This window comes from Oxyura jamaicensis, chromosome 5 (assembly GCF_011077185.1).
Source record: "Oxyura jamaicensis isolate SHBP4307 breed ruddy duck chromosome 5, BPBGC_Ojam_1.0, whole genome shotgun sequence".
Lineage (NCBI taxonomy): Eukaryota > Metazoa > Chordata > Aves > Anseriformes > Anatidae > Oxyura > Oxyura jamaicensis.
Genome location: NC_048897.1, coordinates 20169161 through 20181049, shown reverse-complemented (window position 1 = coordinate 20181049; position 11889 = coordinate 20169161). Strand labels below are relative to the sequence as shown.

The 11889-nt window shown below is 48.7% G+C and overlaps 1 protein-coding gene across 10 annotated transcripts in view; it reads left to right on the top strand.

The window, feature by feature from the left end:
* DPF3 (double PHD fingers 3) overlaps positions 1-11889 on the top strand; it is a 175325-nt gene that overhangs the window by 590 nt on the left and 162846 nt on the right. The gene's annotated exons all lie outside the window — the stretch shown is intronic.

Below are 11889 nucleotides of genomic sequence, written 5' to 3'. Positions count from 1 at the left end.
GCCGCTCGCGGCGTGCGCCCCGCGCCCGGCGGAGCGCGCCGAGCCCCCCGGTTTGTGCCCCGGGCGCTCCGGGGCTCTGGGGCGCGGCAGCTCCGGGCGGCGGAGGGCCCCGCTGCGCGGCTCTCGGCGCGTCCCGCCGGCCCCCGGGGGTGCGCGCACTTGACAGCGTCCTGCGGGGCCGGGCTGGGCTGGCGGGGGGCGGCGGAGCCTGAGGGGAGCCGGAGGGGGGTCGTGGCTCGGCCCCGCCGCAGCCCCCGGAGGAGTTGGGGCTCGCTCCGGCGGCGGGGGCACGGCCGGCGCAGCTCGGTGTGCGCGGGGCTGTGCGGGCGGGGAGCGGGAGGGGAGGGAGGGAGGGAGGGCGGCGGGCTCGCCTTAAATGAATGACTCGGGCCCGCCGCCGGCGGGTTTGGGGCAGGAAGTCCGGAGGGCTGCTTTGCATATGCCAGGCTTTCGTTTTCCCGAGCGGCGGGGACTTGGGCGCATCCGCGGCTCGGGGTCGCGGCGAGCGCGGGCGAGGAGCGCCCCGGGGCAGCCAGCGGGGACGGGGACAGGGTCGGGGACACCGGCGGGGACGGGGGCAGGTGCCGGTGCCGGTGCCTGGCCGTCCCCGGCTTCCCGAGCCCGGAACGGGGGCGGCCGCCGTCTTCTGGCTCGCGTCCTTTATTTTCCTTGTGGTCCGCGGCGCACAGCGCTAATCCCCGGAGGCATTAGGGAGAGGGGGATTTGGCCCCGGCCGTGGGGACAGGAGCTGCCGGAGCCTTGCCCGAGCGACTTCTCGGGCACGGGGGCAGCGCTCTCGCTAACGACGCGGAGTACCTGCCGGGGCCGCTTCGTTTGCACTTCCCGACTGCACCGAGTGGGTGTTTTTATGCCTTTGAGTTTTCAGAGATGAAATTGAGGCTGCGAGTCTCTTTTTTCTTTTTCTTCGACTCAAGTCTCTCCGGCTGGAGTTGGAAAACCCCTCGGAGGTTTTTCCAGGGATTCCTGCCGCTGCCTCAGCGCGGAGGGAAGGGAGGGCTGGAGCCGGGAAGGGGCTCGCACGGTCCCCGGCGGGCAGCGAGCTGCCCTCCCGCTCGCCTCCCGGCCCTTCGGTGGCACCTCACCGCGGCCAGCGGGGAGCGGGAGCGCAGGTCCCGAGGGGGCCGGGCGGGCTCTGCCAGCCCCAGCCGCGGCCCCGCCGGCCCCGGCCCCGGCCCGCCGCGCACTTCTGCAGCCGCCGGCAACTTCTCTCCCCGGCCGCTCCGCCCCGGGAGGCTCCAGCCCGCTCGCCCCGAGCCCTCGGAAGTGCCCGGCCGGCCCCCGGGAGCGGGGGGGGACCGGCGGGGGGCGCGGAGCCCCCGGGGGGAGCGGGCGCCGCCGCGCGGGCGGCCCCGCTGCGGGGCTGCACCCCCGGAGGGCCGCGGGGACCCCGGCCTGCCCCCGCAGGGTTCGGGGAGGGCGGGATCAGGCCGGGTCCCATCCGCTCCCCTTCCTCCCCGGGGGGCAGAGGAGGAACAATAGGCACCCGGTGCCGGGGTCGCTTTTCTCCCCGCGCCTCCCAAAGTACTGGCGCTGCGCGGGGTGCATGGGGGGAGCTGGTGCTGGCTGGCTGACACCATCTGCATTTTTTATTAACAAGTTGTTTAATAAAACATTTTATCATTTTCACTTATTCTTGAAAGTTGCTGATCGGGAAACAATACACATGTAAATAAATTATGCATGGGCTAAATTAGGACAAAAGCGGTAGGACACATAATAGGGTGAAGGATGCAGTGTACAGTATTTTATCCTCCTGTGTCCTTCCTGACAATGAAAGGGAGCTGAATGACATTTGCATTTCCTCTGTCTGCGTTTTGATTGTATCGCAAAACCCACAAACGCCCCCTACAGAAACTGGCCACACAAAGGTTTTGCTCTCAGATGGGGGACAATGTCGAGACTGAGAAATCCTAGCTCAGGTATCGAGCAGTTCCCTGCGTGTGCTTGTGCATTTAAGTGTGTCCAATATGCAGTCTCTCCCCGGCACTTGGACATACATGTGGCCTTGTTCATGCTAGGCTGGTCCCTTGGGGTAATGTATTCCAGTGTACCTCAACATCTGGGGGAATACATTAGGTAGAAGAGCGCAGTCCCTTATCGATGAGGGGCACTTCCTTACATTCAGCTCGCCTCTTTCTCTACCTCTTCTCACTTGCTGCTTCTCTTTCGGGGCTTTCCTCCCTCTGCTGTTCTCTTCACTTCTTGCAGTGATCCAATCAACCTGGCACAAGTGCCTGTTGTTTCTGCCGTTTAATACCTGGTTTACCAACACACCGCTACAGGCAAAAATATTGGAGATCTAAGTTTAACCGACCTGGGAAACAAGCGAAAGGCAGCAAGCGTTTGGACAAATGCATTCTTCATCTGTGGAAAAGGCAGTACTCAGACGGCTTTGGTGGGACAGCAAAGGATCTGAAATGCTGGATTTGTTGGGCTATTTTTCCAGTAGTCTGAGTACTTATCTCCGTGTTTTCTCTTTCCATCTTCTACTCCTTTGAATATCTTAATGTGGAGATATTTGAGCAGGGCAATAGAAGAAACAAATGCCGTTAAATAGTATTCCGAGTGACTTAAAATGTCAGTCAGAAATCTCAGTGGACTTCGTAAACATTAATTAATTAAACCTCTCAACACCCCTGTGAAGAAAGGATTATTGCCTTTGTTTTATGGACGACAAAACTAGGACAGAGTGGTTAAGAAACTTCCTAATTCAAAGATCGAGCCTAGAACGCAGCAGTTCGGCTTCCAGCCCTAGCACCCCGTCACGTTTTCCCCATCTCTGCCTTATTAGTGATGTGCATATGGTACCATAATGCATTTAATGTAATTAAGATCTTGTAATTTACTGAGTCTTATCTAGAAGCGGAGCTGATTTCCCCCCACCCTTTCTCTGTCTTTACTCCCACAGCTGACTTTTATTTCAGGTTGTCAATTAAACATACTCACTGCAACATATGTTAGGCTATTGCCTTTTCTGCGTGCGAGATTCCCTCACGCTGTAGCTCTCTGCCTGAGCGCCCACGAGAGGAGCTGCTGCTGCTGCGTAGCCTGGCCTCAGAGTAAGTAGTGGTGCCGCTGCTCTCCTGTGCTCCAGACAGCCCGTGGGGCAGAAGAGGTGAGCTGCGCCCCTGTTGCGAGGCTGGGCCACCTACCTGCTGGCCGTGCTGCTGGACAGCTTTGATGAACGGGGAGAGGTTTATTCCCAGCCAGGTGTTTGGGGAGCGTATTGGTGCAGCCTGGTGTGTACGGCGCTGGAGCTGACCTTACAAACCCTACCAGGCCTGTTCCGTGTCTGCGCTCCCGCCGCAAACAGGCAGCAGCGGGTGGTTTTCCAGTCGCTCTGCCTTCTCAGATAAAACTGCCTTGACAGCCCGCTCTGGCCCCTGGGCTGCCAGTTGGCCATCCTTGTTGCGATGAGTTCTGTGGCATGAGGCACCTGTGGAAAAAAGGTCGGTGCTCACATCCTTGCTTAATGTCAGCGTCAGAGCAGAGTAGGTCTTTGAGTCTTGTATGGCAAGGGTATTTCGTAAGTGTTAACTTGGGCTGGAATTCAAGCTGGGGACTCAGAACTGTTTCCACATCCTGTTACCCACCCCTGAAACAACCCTGCATTGTGATTAAGTGCTTGTGAAGGCTGATATATATGTGTATATATATACATATATATACATTTTTTTCCCTGAATGTTGCTGCATAAGCATCTGGTTGCTAATTTTTAGTGTTAAAGTGAAAGTATAACGTGCTGTGCTTTTTTCAGCAGGTGGAAGCAGTGATATAGATGGACGGTTAGGATGCCAGTTCAGTGTTTACAAGTGATGTGAGGGTGATTTTAATGTGGCTTTGCAGAAGGGAGTTTTCTTCTGCTTGACAGAACAGGGTTGTTGGACGCGTTAAATCATGTACCAGCATCTCTACAATGTTTCCAGTATGGCTCTGAAGTCACTTAAAAACATAAATGAGCCCTACTGTGACACATTTCAAGCCAAAACTGTTGCCCACATGAACGCTCTCTTTTCTGTATCCCAGCACCAGTCTTCAGGGAAAATGATGGATGAATGTTTTTGTATTTATGCAGGGAAACATGAGCATAAGAACAAAGTTGTTGGGGGTGAGAGGGGGAAGAGAGAAGCCAAGTTATGAAGACCTGAGGATATGCTGGTTTGAATATGGGAGAGTCTGATAAATATGTTACTAGTTACAGTGTTTTGTCTGGTTGCATGAGTAACTTGTGCATGATTAGTTGTAGGTCTTTTGTAATTTTGTTTTGTTGGTGTGGATGGATAGAGCTTGTACCATAAAATTGTCACTGATTTTTTAAACATGCTACTTGTGGTGTGTGAAAGCGATGTTGAACTGTTTGGGGTGGGCTACAAAGAGCCAGAAATATTATTATTATTATTATTATTATTTGGAGGGTGTAATCATTTAAAGGTAAGCATGTATCCAATGGTCTGGGTTCGTGATGCCCGTTAGATTGGATTCACAGTGTGTGACTGGGAACAGTTTACCAGAGCATGCACGAGCGCAGCACATGAAGGCAAATGGGGTTCTGTCTTCAGAGGGAGTCCTGGTGGGCTCTAGTGAAGGTAATGCGGCTGATCTGTTGTGTAGCCTCATGAAAATTAATTTCCTCCTCTGCTTCCTGAAACTGCAAGTGTGGTTTTCTGGGGTTGCTCTCAAGAACAGACTTTGTCCATCTCGTTAGCTGCACCACTGCTGTCCAGCAATGAGACATTCCAGTGTGTTTGTTGTCTGGAATAATGCATCTTTTAGAATTATCATTTGCTAAGTGGTGTTTTCTCACTCTGGTTTGCCTTTCATGTCAGAGCTGAATTTCTTTGCTTGGTAGATCAATTTTACAATCTTGGTATTTATTCTGGGCTCATCACTGTGTTGTCTCTGTATGTGATGTTGCCTTGAGCAAGAACAATTCCTGTATTGTTTATCCCTGAGGACTTGTAGGAGTAGAACGAATCTGGCTTGAGAACTGAAGCTTTTTTCCCGCTGGACAAACAGACCTCTGATCTGAGGATTCCCTGGCCTGGGTGGCTTGCTCCCTCATGCAGGGAAGCAGCACCGAGGCAGCATTGCTCAAGGCCTGTTCTGAGGGCTTCATTAGGACTGTGCTGCTCTTCTGGCTTTGCCTGGGAGTTTTGCCCAGGATGCACAGACTGAGGTGTGTTAATTGCTTCTTTAGTGCTGGTCCTAGTTTTACCATTGGCTTGTTTCTTTCAAGAAAAGTGGTATCAATGTAATCTAAGAGAAAACATACTTTAATACCCATTCTTAGCAACTTTTGTCAGGTGGAAGTGCTCCCTTCTTCTTCCACAAACTTCTCAGCGGTTTGTGGAACAATCCCAAATATGCTGGACCACTGTGTGAAAAGCAGAAAGTGATTCTACTTTCCAAAGAAAGAAGGAAGCTGCCCACTGTGTTTTTACTGTCCAAACGGAGTGACATGCAACAAATAACATAAGTGACTACTTGAATACTGAATGTTCAAAATTCTTATTTATATGTAATGGCCTAAATTATTAGAAATACCATACTTTTTTTTTCCTATTGTTATATATGGTTTATTTCCCAGAAGAACATATTTTAACCACAGATTCCCAGCAGATGTCTTGGAGAAGAATAATGCAGTGTCTCAATAGCTGCTGGCAAATATCCTTCTCACAGCCCCATCTCCTCCAGCATGGGAATAGCAGGGGTATGTCAGCACGTGTCTCGGTTTTCAGGTTACCTGCTTGAGCCGGGTGCAGCGGGAGAGCTGCGATTCCAGCCGCATGGAAGGTTTTTTGGCACCCCACCGCTGTCTGGGGGGAGGCTTCGCAGGGAGTCACCAGAGCAGCGAGAGCAGGGCAGGGACGGGTGCTGATGAGTGTGCGCTGGGTGGCTGTGATCAGCAGCGTGTGCTTGCCAAATCCTGACTCATTCATTTTTCGTTCTGCTGAGCTACAGCCAGGAGAGAATCCCCTGCTCAGGTGCTGGTGGGGACACTGACTACATCAGTGTTGTTCTTCTGGGGAGAAAGGCTGGAAGTGACATTTAATATTGCAGTCCCTCATGACAGAGCTGATCCAGCCTCGCTGAGGCTCATCTCACCGTTCACGCAACACTGTGAGTCGTATCAGTCTTTGGCATCTGATAATGCTGCCCTTGCTTTCTGATAATTTTTATAAATCACAATAAAATGTCAACTCTAGGGTGCATACTAAATCTAAGTATGCAAAAGAAAGGAACTCCAGATAATTTAGTTTCTACCCCTTGTTTCTAGCCAGATCCCCCGTCATTTTGGCTCCTGTACATGTTGTAAAGGGTGCTCTGGCTGGGGCAACAATAAGTTGTTATTTAGGCTCTTGAAGGCCTTGGTTAAGGCGTTGCACTAAATTCTCTACAAACACATGGCTTAATGGTTCCTGCCTTGTAGGGCTCAAAAATCTAAATAGGTTGGACAGTGCAAAGAAAATCAGGTGCAGAGCAGTGAAATAAGGCCATGTCCCGAGTTGGTTAATTCCAGTCTGCCCTACCGCATCAGCTGGCAGTGCTGATTTGATCTGATCAGATGCGGGCACACTACTCCTGCCAAAACACAAAGTACAGTGCTTATGCTGCTTTTTATGCTTTGGGTTGGCTTCATGCTAGCCACAGGAAGATAGATTATGCCTGTTGGAACAAAATTACCTCTTCGAAACATTCTGAGTGTTTTTCATGTTTTGGAAGAGTGAGTGACTGCCAGTTCAGTGCTTTGTGTTGCACAGCTCTGGAGGTTTTTGTCTGGTTCTAGCAATTCTGCAATTCCTAGTGTTTGTCGTCTTGTGGATCCACAGCCTGAGGTTAGTCAGACTCGGGAGAAGAACTGAAATGGCTGGAGTTTTATCTCGGGTAGTTCGCTATCCAGTGAACTGTGTTGTTGGGAAACTTATAATGGAGACAACAGAGTTAATATTTTTTCTTCAAGGGAAAATTAATATATTCATATTTCCATTTTCTTCAAGAACAGACCTGAAGAAAGTAATCCATGGATTTGTGACTTTTCAAGTATTTTGGTTTCTGTACAGTTTCCTGAGAGATTGTGGGTAGCCAATGATGGGGACAAATACATTTTATGTTTATGATTACTTTAAAACCTTTGCAATCTGAATAAAGAATAATGGAAACAGTGGGTCAGAAGGATGTTTTTCCTTTGGTCTTGACCATGAATAAAAACTGCATCGTGCTTGAAGCTGCTGTCCTGTTGAGCGTTGTGATAAATTGCACACCAGAATCCAGTATCAGAAATTTTAACACGAGCCCACTTATATCTACAAGCTGCCCTGACTGCTGCTACTTTTTTTTTTTTTTTTTTTTTTTTTTATTTGGAAGACTGTAGGTTTCTGTGTTTTCAATGGACTCCTTATCCTTGCAGTTTTCTCTTCATTAGCATATACCTGTTGGTGTGAAATAGGGAACAGATCAGGAGCACAGCTCCAGTTCGTAGCTCAGCACCTTTTATAGCTGGGCTGGGGCTAGTGCTGGGTAACAGGCATGTGAGACGTGCTGGGAAGACTCCCCAGTGAGGAGTTTCTCCGCAGGTGTGGTTTGATTGCAGCACTGAGATACTTCTTTTACTGCTTCCTCGTATCTGACTGACTCCCAGACTTCAACTTTTAGAAGGGCTTCTCCAAAAAGGAACGTGTCCCACTGTTCATTTTGGTGACATTTGTCTCCAGGGATCAAATGGCACGTGATGTTAATGCTTCCCCAGGCAGAATGGGGTCCCAAAGACCTCATTCTTTCTCTCTTCTCTCCCTTCTCCCTTCTCTCTCTTCTCTTATGTTGATAGAGATGAATAGGAACTTCAGCAGGTTAGCTGGTGTTATGTTGATGGCAAACAGGCATTCCTGAGGTCAAAATCCAACCAAAAAACATTGATGGGGAAAAATGTGGAAAACCCTTCTCAGTTTCATGTCACTGGCTCTGATTCATTGTTGTTGATAAGCTCAGCTAAATGTTTTATCTTTTCTTAGCTTTCCTCTCCCCCGCCTCTCAACCTCTTTCCCCCATTGACCTCTACGAGCACAGCCCTAGCTGTTGATTTATCAGGGCAGGCTAGCTCAGCACTGTGTGGAGATTGCTTTTAATTAACTCTCTTCGTTTTTTCCAACCTTCAGGGAGCAGCAACCCTTTAATGATTTTAATATTTTATCTGGATTTATATCCACCTTATGTGTTGTTTGTTGCTCTGCTTCCTCACATGTTCTTCTTGAGTCATTTCCCCAAATGAAGTGTGTGCTTCGGGTCCATCATACGGGATGAGGAGGAGTGCTTTTAATGGCATCTGGACTGGGAGAATTGGACTCTCTATGATCTACCACGGCGTTTTGGAGGAGGATGGGGAGTTGGAGGTGATACATTTTGGCGCTGTCTCGGAGCAGGACTCACCGCAGTGTTGTGCCTCAGTGTGCAGGGAGCGGCAGCTTTGTTTCGTGGTTGCAGCGTGGCAGATCAGAGCCTACCAAATTAAATCTGACCCCTGACTTGTTGTCATGGTCAGAGTCACAAGCTAATTTTCACAGCCAGGTATGACTCTCGTGCTAGTCAGCTTGAGTAAAGGAGGCACTAATGTAATGAACTGTTGCTAAAATGTAGTTAGCTTCCTGTGCGTGAGTACAGGTCAAAATGCAAGTCCCTGTTTACCAGCAAAACCACTCTGCCTACTGTGAGTAACTCTAGCAAGTGAGATTTCTTCAGCCTGATCAGAAAGCAGCTATACAAAACTTCTCCCACCTGGATTTTTTGTTTACATATCCTACGGGTGAGGGTTTCAGGAGGTCCAGGGTAAAAGAATTAGGGAAAATATGTTATTTATAATATTAAGTATGGCATTTTCATGCCAGAGGAGGAAACCATAGTCATGCTCAAAGTAGCATCACAATCCTGTTTGTGGGATTATTTTCTCAGTTCCTCTCATGGGAGGAATGACTTGCACTGAGTGACCTGGTTGGGGTTGCACCGTCAGCCACTCATAGAACTGGATGTTTAGTAGCTGCATTTCTTTGCTTTTGGCGTTGAATATTGGGCAGTGTGTGAATATGTGTTGGAAGTGCATGGGAATTCTTCCTGGGTAGCAGTTTGATGATCCAGCTGAAATTAGGGGCATGAAGGAAAGTGAGTTAAGACTGTCTGCCTGGTTCTGATGGAAAGAGTCCACAGATAAATATTGCTAAACCATCCTTTATGACAATGGTTTATGCCTAGAGCAAAAGCATCTTTTGGGGCACAAAGATTGTACCACTGAAACAAACCAGATTGCACCAAGTGGTACGTAGTTAAAAATATGTTGCCCTTGCAATTCAAAATATACGTGCTGCACACCAGATAGCCTGTTCGGTATAACTCATGCAGTGAATTCCAAGTCATTGGTGTGAGAACAGTTTGACTCAATTTATTTTACAAGGCTACTTATAAGTATGTGTGAGTGTATTTAAAGCCCATTTGTTAAAATGGCAAAAGAAATTAAGAGGTTCCCAGATCTAGTCCTCCCTTCCTGAGGAAAGTAACTCCGAGGCACTAGCTGAGAGGATCACGGTCGTTGGTGCTACTTAGGGAAATGCTGGCAGTGCATCACTGCATAAGGTCGTGTATGTCATCTGGTCTGCGGTTTGTGTCTGTTCTGTCTTCCTCTGCAGTACACTTTCATTTAAAAAAAGTAATTATTTGGGTGTATCTTTTCCCTGTGTAGTTGCTGTGATTCCTCAGTAACTAACTCCTGGCATCCTCATCTGACCAGATTGCAGATGTATTTGCTTCAGGTATTCATTCTGCTGAGTTGATCTGAAAGTAAATTCCCTCCTCCCCTCTTATTAGCTTTCTATTTCTGTTTCCATAACTAACTTATCCACAAAATCCAAGGGCTAGGAGAAGCTGGCTCTCCTGATAATGTCTTCTGAATTCCTGACTGCTGAACACACAGCATGCGAAGTCAAAACCCGCCTGGCCCTCCCAAGGCAGTCTGTTTCCCAGGCTGTTGTTAGCAGCTACCTTCTCCATGCACCCCTCGGAGGGGAAGAGGAGGAACAGATGAGGGGTGAGCACTCTGCCTTTGGGAAAGGCTCTGACCTGAAAATGGATTGCAATTCCAGCCGAATGGTTCCTTCCCTTGGTAACAGAATTGCACGCCTGGGCTCTGAGCTCTTTGCATTAATTCCATCTCTGCTAAACTTTCCCAGTCAATTAACCATGTCCATCTCCTGCTCTAGCAGCCACATGTGCCTTTTCTGCCGCAGCAGGGTTTTGGAACAGTAACTCCCTGCAGCCTTTGCTGCAGCAGTTTTCCTCCAGCAGCTTCCCTCAAGCATGGTTATCAATTAGGACCTGTCAGGTTTTTCCCGCCGATGCATCTGTTTTCAGGGCTGCAGGACTCTGACCTTTTGCTTCTGTCTTTATAAATACTGTTTTTTTTCCAAGAGGGGCCAGCTCAAATGCTGAGTGTTACATCTTTACGCTGATACAAAAGCTACATGAAAATTTCAGTCTTAATCTGAGGGGATTCTGATGAACGTGGATATTTCTTTTGGTTTCTCTCATTGTGCTTCCCTTGGGTTTTGGTTTTGCATGTCAAAAAGGCCCCATTAAGCTGACCAGTACTTCTCATGGGGTGTTGCAGTCAGCACCCACAGTTCAGAGATCCCTTCTGAGTGGGTGGCCAGACAGAACAGGAGAGCAGCGTGTTCTTGGAGGCTGAGGTGGCATGGAGGTGCTCAACTACGGGAAGTCTACCTCGGTAGACTTCCTCCAAAGGGCATTCTGCACGCACCTCTGTGGCTGGAAGAATGGCTCAGACACTGGCAATGGTGACCTCTTGGCAAAGTGCTTAGGGGACTACAACAGTAGCTTGAACACCATTTTCTTGCATGCTGTGTTGTCCTCAAAGCTCAGGTTGGGCTAGCGTGCCTCTTAAAGCAAGAGACCGTGCTTAATATCTTGCCCTGAGTGTGTGGGTGATCCTGGTTAGTGGATAGGTATCTATATCATAAAAGCTGCCATCCCAGTTGGCACTAATTGGTTCCTATGTGGGTACTTTCAGATGAGAAGACAAAGACCAAATTGGCCACAGAGGCTCAATTAAGAGAAGTGTAGGTTTAAAAGAAGGTTCCTGGGTCTTATGTCCAGTCCCCTGGTACCATGTCAGATAATCCCTTTCATAAACTGAAAAGTCCTTGTCTTAAATCCCCACTTGGACTGTTTGTTCCCATTACTCCTCTTGGGAGGGTTCCAGAACCCACTGCTCTGATGGCTGGAAATAGCATTTTAATCCCTAGCCTAGCCCTACTTGTGACCAGTTTATACCCATTTGTTCTGGTGCCAGCATGGAGTTGTTCGTTTAAATAGTATTGCTCCCTCCAAGTCTTCCTCTCCACTGTCGTGTGTTTGTATGGTACTGTTACAAGCCCTATCAGCCTTTGTTTTGATAAACGAAACTCTCTGTGCTATCCCTTCCTTTCCTTTGATCACCAGAGTATTTATTGTCTTTACCTTCTCTACTTCAGCTTGGATTACTCCCATATAACTTTCTTGAATGTGAGTAGACAGTGTCAATGTTCCAGGTGAATTTTTGCCAGTGTACTCTCCAAAACTTTAATTTTCCCCCTTCTGGGATCATTTTGCATTTGCATATGATTGCCATTGTGTTGTGCCGGTCATTCAAAGTCCTCTTGTGACTGGTACTGTTACGTTTTTTCTGTCCTTTTTCAACTGTTGTTGTTGAGATATCTGCAGGGTGTCAACTGGAACTTGTACTAAATTCACTCCATCTAATTCTTGCCCATTATTCTTAACTTCCTGGATGACCCTTCTGCTTGTGTAAGTGGCTAACGTTTATCAGCA